We start from the raw sequence: 13291 nt of genomic DNA on the forward strand, positions 1-13291 counted from the left end.
CATGAGCAGAGAACATGATGTGGGTCTCCATCCCAGAACCCTGGGATCATGACCTGGGCTGAAGGCAGATGCTTAACAGACTGAGCCACCCAGATGCCCCTATTTGAGGGTTTGATGGAAAACTTTGTTTGTGTGGGCTGGACATCTGTGTTTCTGATCTGTGTTGTGGTTTCTTTTTTTCTTCTCTCTGCTCCCCTTCCTGCTCAAGCCTGGCCTTCCACTTGCATTCCCCACTCGGATTAATGGCCTTTCTGCTGTTCCCCACAGCTTCTTTTATGAATTATGAAGGACTGGTCTATGTAGATTTTGAACTAAGGAAACATTACATAAAATGTAATGAAGTAAAATTACATTTTATTAAAATCCTTCAATTTTAGTATTTTCATGGACATCATTGATGATTATAATTCTACTGTCCCTGTGCCTTTCTGGAAAATGAGAAACCCATGCCATTTTGATTTCCAGTGTGTTGAGATACTCTTTTTTTCCCAACTTTATTGAGGAATAATTAAAAAAACATGGTTTATATTTACAGTGTATAACATGGTGATTGATATATATATATGCACTGTGGAATGATTACAAGATCAAGATAATTAATACATCCAGATGCTCTCTTTCAGTAAAAAAATCAAATGGCTTTTTATTTTTTCAGTGTGCCAAGATTCATTGTTTACGCACCACACCCAGTGCTCCATGCAATACGTGCCCTTCTTAATACCCACCACCGGGCTCACCCAACCCCTTACCCCCTCCCATCCAAAACCCTCAGTTTGTTTCTCAGAGTTCCACAGTCTCTCATGGTTTGTCTCCCCCTCCAATTTCCCCCAACCCACTTCTCCTCTCCATCTCCCAATGTCCTCTGTGGTATTCCTTATGCTCACAAGTAAATGAAACCATATGATAATTGACTCTTTCTGCTTGACTTATTTCACTCAGCATAATCTCTTCCAGTCCCATCCATGTTGATATAAAAGTTGGGTATTCATCCTTTCTGATGGAGGCATAATACATAATATATATGGACCATATCTTCTTTACCATTCATTTGTTGAAGGGCATCTTGGTTCTTTCCACAGTTTGGCAATTGTGGCCATTGCTGCTATGAACATTGGGGTACAGATGGCCCTTCTTTTCACTATATCTGTATCTTTGGGGTAAATACCCAGTAGTGCAGTTGCAGGGTCATAGGGTAGCTCTATTTTTAATTTTTAGAGGAACCTCCACACTGTTTTCCAAAATGGCTGCACCAACTTGCATTCTCACCTACAGTGCAAGAGGGTTTCCCTTTCTCCACATCCTCTCTGTCACGGCTGGCGTGACAATTCGACCAGGGTCAAGAGGGTAAGAGGATGCTGAAAAGAAATTAAGAGACAAAGAGATGGGGGCAGGAGGAGCACCAAGGAGGATGTCCAATAGTGCCAATTTTATTCAAGGCAGCAAGGCATTATATAGCTAACAGAAACAATCATAAGAAAGTATCTATTTTTAGCTGATTACTAAAGAGTTTGCAACATGCACAGAAAATCCTTCAAGCTTTCCCATTATTTCCCAAGCACCAATAGCAGACCTTCTAGCGCCAGATGTACTGACTTCAAGGCCACTCAAGACATAGTTTATGTAAGCACAGCACAGTCTTACAATGGTGTAGTCTATAGCCCGTGCAAGGACAGCAAGGACCAGCCAAGAATTTCTGACCCCGGCCAAATCGTCTCTATCTGACTAGCAAACATGTGGGAAGTCCCGTTGGCGAGCGCACAACACATAGCACAGACCCTTTCTCAGTGCTACTCGACTTTGTCGACCTAAGCCTTTTGTTCTGCTATTCAGCCTTTAAAGGAGGCACAAGTCAGGGCCTGGTTTGGTTCTCGTCTCAAGCCTTACCGTGGCCTCCCACACATCTCCAACACTTGTTGTTTCCTGTCCTGTTAATTTTGGCCATTCTGCCTGGTCTAAGGTATTATCTCAATGTGGTTTTGATTTTAATTTACCTGATGGCTAATGATGATGACACATTGTTTCATGTGTCTGTTAGCCATTTGTAGGTCTTCTCAAGAGTTACTGTGTAAGAATTTTCTTTCTTTTCTTTTTATTTTTTTAAAGATTTATTTTTTTGAAAGAGAGAGAGAGTGTGTGTGAGCGAGTGGGGGCAGGGCAGAAGAAGAGGGAGAGAGAATCCTCAAGCAGACTCCCTGCTGATCATGGAGCCCAATGTGGGGCTTGATCCCAGACAATGACCTGAGGCAAAATTAAGAGTTGGATGCCCAAACGACTGAGTCATCCAGGTCTCCCCTCTTTTTCTCTCTCTTTTTAATTAAGTTTTTAATTTTAATTCCAGTATAATTAACATATAAGGCTATATTAGTTTCAGATGTACACTATAATGATTCAACAATTCTATATCTTTCTCACTTCTCATCCTGATAAGTCTGCTCTTTAATCTGCATCACCTATTTCATGCATCCAACCTCCCATGTCCCCTCTGGTAGCCATCTGTTCGTTCTCTGTAGTTAGCCCCCTGTTTCTTGGTGCAGGGATGCCTGGGCAGCTCAGTCAGTTAAGCTACAGAGTCTTGATTTTGGTTCAGGTTGTGATCTCAAGGTCATGAGATTGAGCACTGTGTTGGCCTCCCTGCTGAGCATGGAGCCTGCTTAAGATTCGCTTTCTCCCTTTACCTCTGCTCTCCTCCTTCCCCCTTCGACGTGCTCTCTGTTTCTTGGTTTGTATCACTCTCTCTTTTTTTGCCTTTGTTCATTTATTTTGTTTCTTAAATTCTGCATATTAATGATGCATAAGAATTTTCTAGTGTTTATGGAGTTGTTCAAAAGCTTAGCTATTTAATACTGTTATGTCATACATTATTAATAATGACTTTATATAACAGAATCTTCTTTTACTATGTTTTGTTTTATGCCCATTTTGTAATATATTACAATATAACAAATTGCAAATATATAAATATATTATACACATATTTTTTCCCCAGGGACAAAAATGATAGCATAGCATCCCCTTGTATGTCTCTAACAAATTTTCTGCTATAAAACACCATAATAACCAAAAAGTAGCATATAAAACTAATGCTATCTTAAAGATTCTGAGTAAACTGTAAGTAAGTATACTAGTTGTAGGACCTTTAATGGTAAGCTTTTTTACTTTAGTGTTGTTCTGCTCATGATCATCTCTCACCCAGATGATAAATATTTAATTCATTGGTGTCATTGTATTATCCTATTTCTAAAACACATTGTAAATTGCAACACAATTATATTTGCCCAGAGAGTATATTTGCTCTGGGATCTCTTATTATACATTGCATTAATTTCACCTAAAGCTACATATGAATGACACTATGTTGTCAGAGGAACTTGTGTTTATTTTCAAACTTGGCCTTTTAGGGATCCTTATCACTAAATAGGTTACCTGATTTACTTGAGTCTCAGTGTCTTCACTGATAAAAATGGAGTGTGTGAAGATTAAAGTATGAAGCACATGTCGAAGACAGGAAAATCTCCGTACCTGCTGATTGTCCTTCCTTCCTTCATGTCTGTCAGCTAAGTAAATGGAAGAATAGGGCCTGCCATGGGTTGAAATCCATCACTCCCAAAAAACATGTTGACATCCTGACGTCAGAACATGACCTTATATGGAATTAGGGTTGTTGCAGATATCATCCGTTAAGATGACATCATAATGGGGTAGGGTAGACCTTTAATTGAGTGCTCATAAGGAGGGGGAAATGTGGGCACAGACGCACAGAGGAAGTGGCCATATGAAGACTGAAGCAGAGCCTGGAGTTGCTCCTGTAGACAAGGAGTGCTTGCCGCTTACTTCCAGAAGCTGGAATTGACAAGAAGGATCTTCCCCCAGAGGCTTTGTGGGGAGTGTGTTCTTGTAGATGCTTTAATTTCAGAATTTTGGCCTCCAGATCTGTGAGAGACAAAATTCTGTTGTTTTAAGCCACCCAGTTTGGGATTCCTTGTCATGGCAGCCCTAGGAAATGCATACAGAGTCCAAGGGGACCTGGCTGTCCAAGGCATTCTAGATCAGATCCTGGCTTGTCCTTGGTGGTCAAGCACCTCGAGAATCTGGGACTGAGATGACACCCTGTGTGTGCAACTTGAAATGGGTGTGAGCCATACCAATAGTCTATGTTGAAAATCTTAAATTTGGGAGGTCACGAATCACTTTGGAAATCTTATGGGTGCTGCTCATAACTTTCAAAGCAAGGGGAATGCACACATAGATATACAACATTTTACATGGAATTCTGTGGCATTCACAGTCTCTAGGGGATTTATGACACACAGTAAAGAGTTCCTCTCAAAAAACAAGAATAAATGTAGCTAAATAGACACTGAACAAGTGATATAATCAAATTCATATTTAACAAAACAATGGTTTTTAGAAGTTGGCAGATGGAGAGATCACCTTGGGACTTTATGTATGAACACAAGAGTTTGCCTCTTAATTTACATATTTTCTCCCATGGCATTGTGGGAAATGAGTAGGAACTAATTATAACAGCCAGCATTTATTCTGTTCTGGGTACTGTGATATGTGCTTTCTCTTCATTATCTCCAAGTGCAGGCCTGTCGTAGGAGAGGCACCGTTTAGCGCTCTTTCACTCCCATTCATAGGGTCTCATTTTCTGACTTTTGATGTTTTCTGCAAATTAGGATGTACTTACAGGCACAGGGACACATTAGGAGAATCTAAGAATGTACTCAGAATGTGATTTTATATGTTTGATCCATTAATAGGCCATACTGTCTGGAGTACAATTTGAAGGAATTTTTTAATACATCTTGAAATTGTCATATGAATAGCATAATTATGTACATGTATTATGCCTATATGTATATATACAAAGATATACATATGATAATATATGCAAATGTATACACATGTATATTTTGCAGGTGTTTATTCAGGTTTTAAAAATATCTTACCATTTTTGAAATCTCATTTTCACATTTGTCCCTTTTTTAACCTACTTGGAATCTCAGACACTAGTAGCAATCTGGGACTCTACTGATCTTGGGGAGGCTCTCTAAACCACAGCTTCTCAAGGTGCCCCATTCCGGGACGAAGGGGAGGGGCTTTCTCTCAAGTCTCCTCAGAGTTGGCTTCAGCAGGCCTGTGTCAGGCCTGGGTGGATTGATTTTTAACAGCTTCTCTGCCAATTGTGGTGCACAGGACAGTTTGAGAACCTCTGGCTCAGAGAGACGAAAGAGAGCTTGAGGGGTCCATAGGGGAGGGATTTGGATTTCCCCATCACCAAACCCCAGAGTCATTGGCTTAGAGAAACCATGATGCACACAGCTGTGCCCTCCCAGCAGACGTTTCATATTTGGAAAATCTCAGAGCAATGACAGTCAACTAGCTTCAAAGAGCACCCAAGATACTTGACTGATTTTGTAAGGCAGAGAGGTAGAAATGCTCGGATGGCAGACTCCAAAATGGAAAAATAGAACCGATTTCCAAATTCTGCACCCCTGTCCCCAAGCAAATGACTACTTGGCTCCTATAAGAAGTGAGATAATTGTGACGGTCCTTTCATTGTTCCAAGAAAAAAAAAATGCATGCAAATTATCAAAGGAACTGAAGGTACTAGATTAGACAATACTTGAATTAAAGCAGCAAGAATGCCCACATAATAGTGCAGCTAAAACCAGAAAGACAACCTAAGATCCGTGTTCAGGCAACCTGGACCATTGCTGTAAGGCAGGTTAACATGGAACGCTGGCCTCCAGACCATTGTTATCATTCTGGTGTGGTTGCCTTTCAACAGCAACTGTTAAATCTCAGCCATCCTGGAGGTAAACTGATTTAGGAAAATGCTTGGAGCAAGGTTCTCATCCCTCCCTTAAAAGTTAATTTAAAAGCAATAGTATTACAAGGAAATTGGGCACAACAAAAGCTAATGTTTCTACATCTGATAGCTTGGAATCCATAAGAAATAGTTTAACAGAAATTGAAACAAATTTTCTTTTCTTTAAAAAGTATGTGTGTGTGCATGTGTGTGTGTGTGTAAATATTCTGGATCTGTTAGATATGTCATATGTGGCTCTGCTACCTTTTCTCACCAAAAAGTGACTTCACAAAACAGTCATAATAAAGATCAAGTTTCTTGGGGAATTGTACTGATTGCCATTGTTAGGGTCCGTGATCAAAGGAACGAGACTGATATAAAGCGAAAATCAAACAAAGCTTTATTTCACGCCAAGCATCAAAAATCAAACTGACTGGTAGGGGCCATTTCTTACAAAGAGACGATGACGATGACCCTGACAAGGTCACTCCCAAGAAGGCCGCTACGGATGAGGTCGCTCTGGACGAGGCTGCTCTGTAGATGAGGCCGCTCCGGACGAGGCTGCTCCCAGGACGAGACCGCTGCTGATGAGGTTGCTCCCCGGACAGAAGCTGCTCTGGCGAGGCCGCTCCCGGGACAAGGCTGTTCCCAAAAAGAGGCCACTCTGGAGGAAGCCGCTCCCAGGACGAGGCCGCTCCCAACAACGAAGAGGCGATGAAGACAGCGACGATGACAAGGAGGACAACAACCCTGATGACACAGACTCTGCTCCCCATGACACCACTCTGACAAGGCAGCTCCCCAGAGGAGGCCACCGCTTCGGACGAGGCCACTCGCCGACGAGGCCGCACCCCAGACTAGGCCACTCCGGATGAGGCTGCTCCCCGGAATGACGCCGCTCCAGCGAGGACGCTTGTGCCGGGGCCGCGATTCTGGGCGGCGAGGCCGCTCAGGGCTGGGCCGATGCTTGGGGCGACAAGGCCACTCGCGGCTCGGGGCAGCAAGGCCGCTCCTCTGTGGTGGCGAGGCTGCTGGCAGCTCTCACTAACGGCTACTCTAACTACTACTACTACTCCTACTACTTCCCTGCCCAGCCTCACAAGCTAACCTTTATAGAGGTGGTTGAGCCCTGCCCACACACACGGGGCCAATGGGATCTCAACTCACCTCAGCAAATATATGCGCACCCACTGATTGGCTGTCTCCATCCGGCCTGGCCCGCCCCTACATCCGGGGTTTACAAGTAAGTTCCTCTGGGAGGGGCAGGCCCTTACAGCCATAAACCAATCTCAGTTTTCAGATCTCCAGAAACTTCTATAACTCTTACAGTATTCATTTTTACTTTGTGGATGTTTTCCAATGGTTTGTAAACTTAAACATCCAACAAACTTTTAGCTTTTGTTGCAAACAGAAGATTCAAGTTTTAAGTCTTCTTGATTAAATCCCATGTTCTTGCTCCTGGGTATCATGTAATTGATTAGCAATACCTTATATATGTAGGAAAAAGACATTCAAACACATGTACTCTTTATTGCTTATGCTCACCAGTTCTAAATAACAATCCTCAATGATTATGTGGGAGATCTTAGGGCAATTCACAACAGATTTTGTCTATTCATCTGTGCAGCAGGTGTAGAAAAATGAGAGGGAGGTTCTGGCCATCTAATATTAGCTTTGGAGGCCTTAATCCACTCGTAGTTCTCCAGTAACAGAGAGTCAAGGCTCTAGTGACTCTTCAAATGACTCCTCCTTTTTTTTGAATAAATGAAGAATGTTCTTCTATGAGAGCATTAGACCTTTGACTTATACTTTGCTAATTAAGAGAGGTGTTCCTGATGTGTTAAAAAAAATTTTTTTTAATGCACTTGTATTCATTGTATAGTACAAATCTTCAAAACTTTAAATTCTTCCATCCTGTGAAAGGGGGATTAAGGTTTGTTCTACCCTCTTAGGTTCCATGCCTGGACCTGCAAGTTAAACTAGTAGGAGAAAGGCACACAAATTTTATTTAATATTTTACACGCACACAAGAGTCTTCATAAGAGAAATGAAGAGTTGGAGAAGCAGTTATAGAACCAAGAGCTCATATACTTTTTTAAAACAAAGAAATGATACATTGGGGAGAAGTGAGGAGACAAAGGAATTTTGTTGGAGGGCAGTCAATTGTGGGACAGTGAGACTAGAAAACTAAAGAGATAAGTTATTTTTAGTAGATTTGTTTAGATAGTTCTATTTTGGCATCAACTGTCAGTCTGTGATGAAAATATTCTTCACCTCCTGATACAGGGAGGATATGGTTCCCGTGGGAAATTTCACGACTAGCTAATAGGTAGAAGGGAGACGTCATAGAACTCTTTTTGCACTGGCTGTGTCTCAGGAGCTTTCTACCAAAGTGGCATATTTTGGGGGTGATATGTTCTGAACCCCTTCACCTGTTTGCACTCTTAATTATTGCCTCACTTTCAAAAACATCATATGTTCTTAGAAGCCATCGAAATAAATACCCTTGAAAATTCGATTTATGCCAATTGACAATTTAAATAATTTCTCCAAAATCATTTATTTACAGTTAAGAACCGTAATAAAATAAATTCTTAAAACAAATCCCTCAGAGATCTTTGGACTAGGGAAAATATAGTCCTTAAAAGAGGATTTCCTGTATAATCTGGGATTTCAAAGTACTGTGCTCAAGTTTTCCAAGTAAGGCATACTTCTTACTCTTAAAGACTTTGTAAGAGGATGGTATCTCTGGAGCCTGAATAAGTATGACACCAAGCCAATACAAAGGCTTATGAGAGGAAAAGCATAGCCACCTGGAACAGTCCTAGGGGTGGCGGACAGTTGGCCAGAGGTGGGGTGGGGCTGGACATGCACGGCCCCTTGTAGGTGCCAAAAAGAAGTCTAGCGTTAAGCGGAGGTCTGCCTTTTTTGTGTTCTAGGGTAGATTAAAAAGACAGATTATGGGCGTGAATGGCAGGGAGCAGCCAGCGATTACAGAAGGAAAACTGAAGATTTCAGGAGCTGTTCTGTCAGGTTAAAAACACAAGCCAGTGATTATTAACTCTAAACGCTGTTTTATTTTACTGAGGAGATTGAAATAAATGTTTCCTGGGAACTAATATTCAAACCTGCAGTTTTCAGGAAGGACGCCTTGTTTGAGGCAACAAATGTATTTCTGGAGAATGGTGGCTATTTCACATTTTTGTAAATTGACTAATTTTAAACACCGCAGGGAGTATGCTTTTTAAAGGAAACCTATGGTGCATCCTTTTATAAAGTACAGAATCTCTTTGGAAAACAAATATGTTTTGTAAATCTCTTCTTTAGTGTGCTGAGAGCCGTGTATATTCCTATATACTTAGGATTCAACAACGAAAAAGTTCTTTCGAAAACAAGAGCTGCTTCCCTTCAAAGGCTTTGGCCTGTAAATATTTTAGTAGGAAGGCCCAATCTCTCCGTCATCTTGCTTATTTTTAGAGCCCTCATTGGCATAAATAATCTCTGGTTTCATTTTTAGTGAAGATCACAAATTCTGGAGAATTCTAAAGAGGTATTTTCAGAAGAATGGGGCAGATGTCTGCATGTTTCAAGATAGGCACTTTCCTTTGCTCATGTTCTTCTTGAGGAGCTGCTCAGAAAACAAAACAAAACAAAAACAAAACCAAAGCAAAACCAGGAGGCGCGTCTTTGTGGAAAGAGACAACCCTCATCTCCTTGATGACTCATCCTCAGGCCCTTGATATGAGAGGATTAAGGCAATGAGATTCTGATGTGGGGTTGTGTGGTTGGAGCATCCACGGCGATTGTTGGCAGACATCACCTTGGTGACTGAGATTTTTTTTTGGTCTTGTTTTAATCTTGGCTTCTAGGTCTACTTGATACAGAATTTATCTAGAGAAGAGGAATTTTTTTTTTTCCAATGGCTCATCTTCCTCTGGGATTCATAGATTTCTAAGAAAGTTCTTATGTCTATTCTAGGGTTTGCTATGACAGGTATTTATGTTTGATACAAAATGAAACACAAAATATACTTAACCTTTATTCAGCCTGCATTATAAATGTATTCTGCAGGCTCTCAGCCACAGTGAATTATATTAATAACCTGTTATTGTAAAAATGTCAAGAGTATTTTCTGTCTCTTGGAATGATTATTTATCTGCTGAAAGTACAGTGTTTATGTTAACACTTTTGACAAGAAGAAGAAGAAGAAAAAAATTGCCTTTTAGTGAAATAGTACTTTTCAGGCAGGTTTTTTTGTTTGTTTGTTTGTTTTGCCTTTTTTTTTTTTAAGATGAGTCCAAAAAATTGCTCCAGAGATGACACAGGGAAAATGTCTCAATAGTACCTAGAATCTGAAATCACCCTTACCCTCATTTGATTATACAGAGAACTTATAGGCTTTATTTACCTTATTTGTAGCTTCACTAATGCACTGATCTCATTGTCCCTAAGTAGGTTTGTCATTTAAAAAGAACAAATGAAATGCTCCTTGAATGGAGAGGACAAAAAAACAAACAAACAAACCAAAAAAATGCTCTTTAATTTCCTTACCATCCATGTCCATCGGAGAGTACATTCTTTATGAGCACGGCATAGACAACACTTAAAGGTTAGAGGTTCTGAGATATCTTCATTGATTCTTGCCTGGGCACAAATGCTGCAAAGAATTAACATGAGAAGTTTGCATTCAAATCTGAGTTTAGCATGCTGGCAGACTTCTATGATCCCATCCTTGGTGATGTTTGCTGGTGGTGGGTGGGATGTGTGGTGCTGGACATTCATCTAGTGTTTTAGTTTTAAGTCCTCAATATAACCTTTGATTTCTTCTTATAGATAGTTGAACATTGTACACTTATTTATTTTTAATATTTAAAAAATCACACTGGGATCTGGATTCCTGCAACAGCTCTTGTAGTGTCTTTTCTACTTTAGGCCTAATCTTTCCAAACCTTTCCTGTTGATTGTTGCCTGATTCCTATCTCTAGCTGTGATTTGTTGATTCTTTTCTCAAGAACTCACAGTTGGTTCCTATTGTTGGTGGAGTATATATTTCAATCTAGCTTTCAGAGCTTCTGTGACCTTATCCAACTGTGGTTGATCCAACATAATCTCCACTTATTAAAAAATGAACTCTCTGAACCAGTTGGGAAGTCTCACTAGTAGACTGGTCTCCGTCTGCAAATATACCCTATGTACACTCCTAAATTCTTATTTTTGCTCATTCTGTTCTTCTAATTTTAATTCACTACTGAATGGTTTCTCTGTCCTGCCAACTTCTTGTCACCAGTGAACACATACTTCCCACTGGGTGTGCAGGAATGCCTTTCCCCATGATGAGGTCAAGATGTTGATTTCTTAGCTATCTTATATTAAATAGCTGTTGGATTGTATCAGAGTACATTTATATCTAATAGCCAGAGCAACCATTCTTTTTTTTTTTTTTTTAAAGATTTTATTTATTCATTTGACAGACGGAGATCACAAGTAGACAGAGAGGAAGGCAAAGAGAGAGGAAGGGAAGCAGGCTCCTCGCTGAGCAGAGAAGCCCGACGTGGGGCTTGATTCTAGGACCCTGAGATCATGACCTGAGCTGAAGGCAGAGGCTTTAACCCACTGAGCCACCCAGGTGACCCCAGAGCAACCATTCTTAAACCCAAGTGGAAAAATGAAAGTAAGGCAAACCAAGGGTAGGAGCTTAAATAAAACTGAAGAAAGACAAGTGGAAGTTTTTTGAGAATGAGTGCTATAGGATAAAGGAGATGAATGTCAGGTATACACCTCTTCTTGAACATCACTGAGGTCTAAAGTTCCTTGTGAAAAGGGATCTCCAGGGAAATCTCACCTGAGCATCCCAACAGAGTGGTATAAGACATCTGTGAGTATTTATTTTGGAGTTTAGTCATTCGCTTTCCATGATTCTTCCCTCCATCTCCCAACAACAGGTCCCCAATGTCTTGCAGCGAGAGAGAGCTGAAATGTACAGATACCTCTAGAGCTGCTGGCTGGATCATATAATGGGAGAAGTAGCAAGAGGTGGTGTTTTGGTGAGTTATTATATCTAAACGTTGATTCCAGCTTTGTTGATCCAGAAGCTTCATCCAATAAGATATCCAGAAGCTGACAGCTTTTGAGACACTAACTCACACTTTCCAAACTCATGAGGTGTGTAACTCAGCTTATTTATTGACAGGGGTGGGTATTCCTTTCCAGAGACTGGAATGTATAATTTCTGGGCACCCCTGAAAGTAGGAAATCTGAAGGAGGGGCCAGGGGTTGCCAGGTGAGCACCGTAGCAAAACAAAGGGCCCTAGGCCATTTGAAGAGTACTTCCCTTAGTCCAGAGAAAAGTCTGGTGAGCTATTTCTGCACTACAAAAAGAGAAATTAATAATGGTCATGTGAACATGTGTCCTGTCCCTCGTAAGAGTCAGAGAAAAGCAATTTGGCTTGGAGAGTGCTTGATGATGAAACTTAGGGAATGGTGGAGAGGAAGACAATAAGACTGTAAAGTATTACTTTTCAAAGAACAAAGTAGAACTTAAGTTTATAAGAGTAACAGGAATTCCTTCCTTCCTTCTTTCCTTCCTTCCTTCCTTCCTTTGTAGGCTCTACATCCAATGTGGAGCCCAACATGGAGCTTGAGCTCACAACCCTGAGATCAAGACCTGAGCTGAGATCGGGAGTCTGATGCTTAACTAACTGAGCCACCCAGGTGTCCCTAGTAGGAATAGGAATGTCTAATGGAAAAAGGCAGGCTTATGCTTTTAAGATAATTTCAGGTTCAGAGTTGAAATGTTTTTAGATTTTAGATCATCTGGGGAAAGCAGCTATAGTTTCTCTCCTTACTGGATCTTGGGCTAGATAGACCTTACTTTCCATAGAGTTTCACTAACCCAAGAAATTGAGAAAAGCTGCTGACATTTGAAGCCAAGAGTGGTAGACTTACAGGACAGAAGAAGGGAAAGGAGGACCTTAGCTCGGAGAGTCATGGAATGTTCTGGGAAAGGAGTGAGGAGTGGGGTAGATACTCCCAGTGTTGGCAGTGGGAGATGGATGAATAGTTGTGGGAAGAACAGACACAAAAGGAGGAGGGAGAGAATGAGGAGTGCACGCAGAGTACTTGGAGGGCATCTGTGTTGAATGGAAAAGTCCAGCCCAGGAGGTCTGCCCTGGCTGGTATTAAGAGGGAAAGTAGCTGACCAGAAGCCAGCGCCTCATATCCTCCATTACTTTAGCCACCTGACATTGGAATTCCTATAGCTTTGGAACAGTCGCTGAAGGTCCTTGAAGAATCACTTAGCCTTTCTTCTGTCCAAATCTGGCCGTGTTTGCTGTAGGAAAATTTGGTAAGCTTGTAGCTAAACATGGAAGAAGCACTTTTTTTTCAGCCTGAGCTGCCAGAAGCTCCAATTGAAATTCAAACTGTCTTAAATAAAAAGGGGATTTATCAATTTGTATATTCATTGGCTTCAAGTGT

The sequence above is a fragment of the Lutra lutra genome, chromosome 5, assembly GCF_902655055.1.
Source record: "Lutra lutra chromosome 5, mLutLut1.2, whole genome shotgun sequence".
NCBI lineage: Eukaryota > Metazoa > Chordata > Mammalia > Carnivora > Mustelidae > Lutra > Lutra lutra.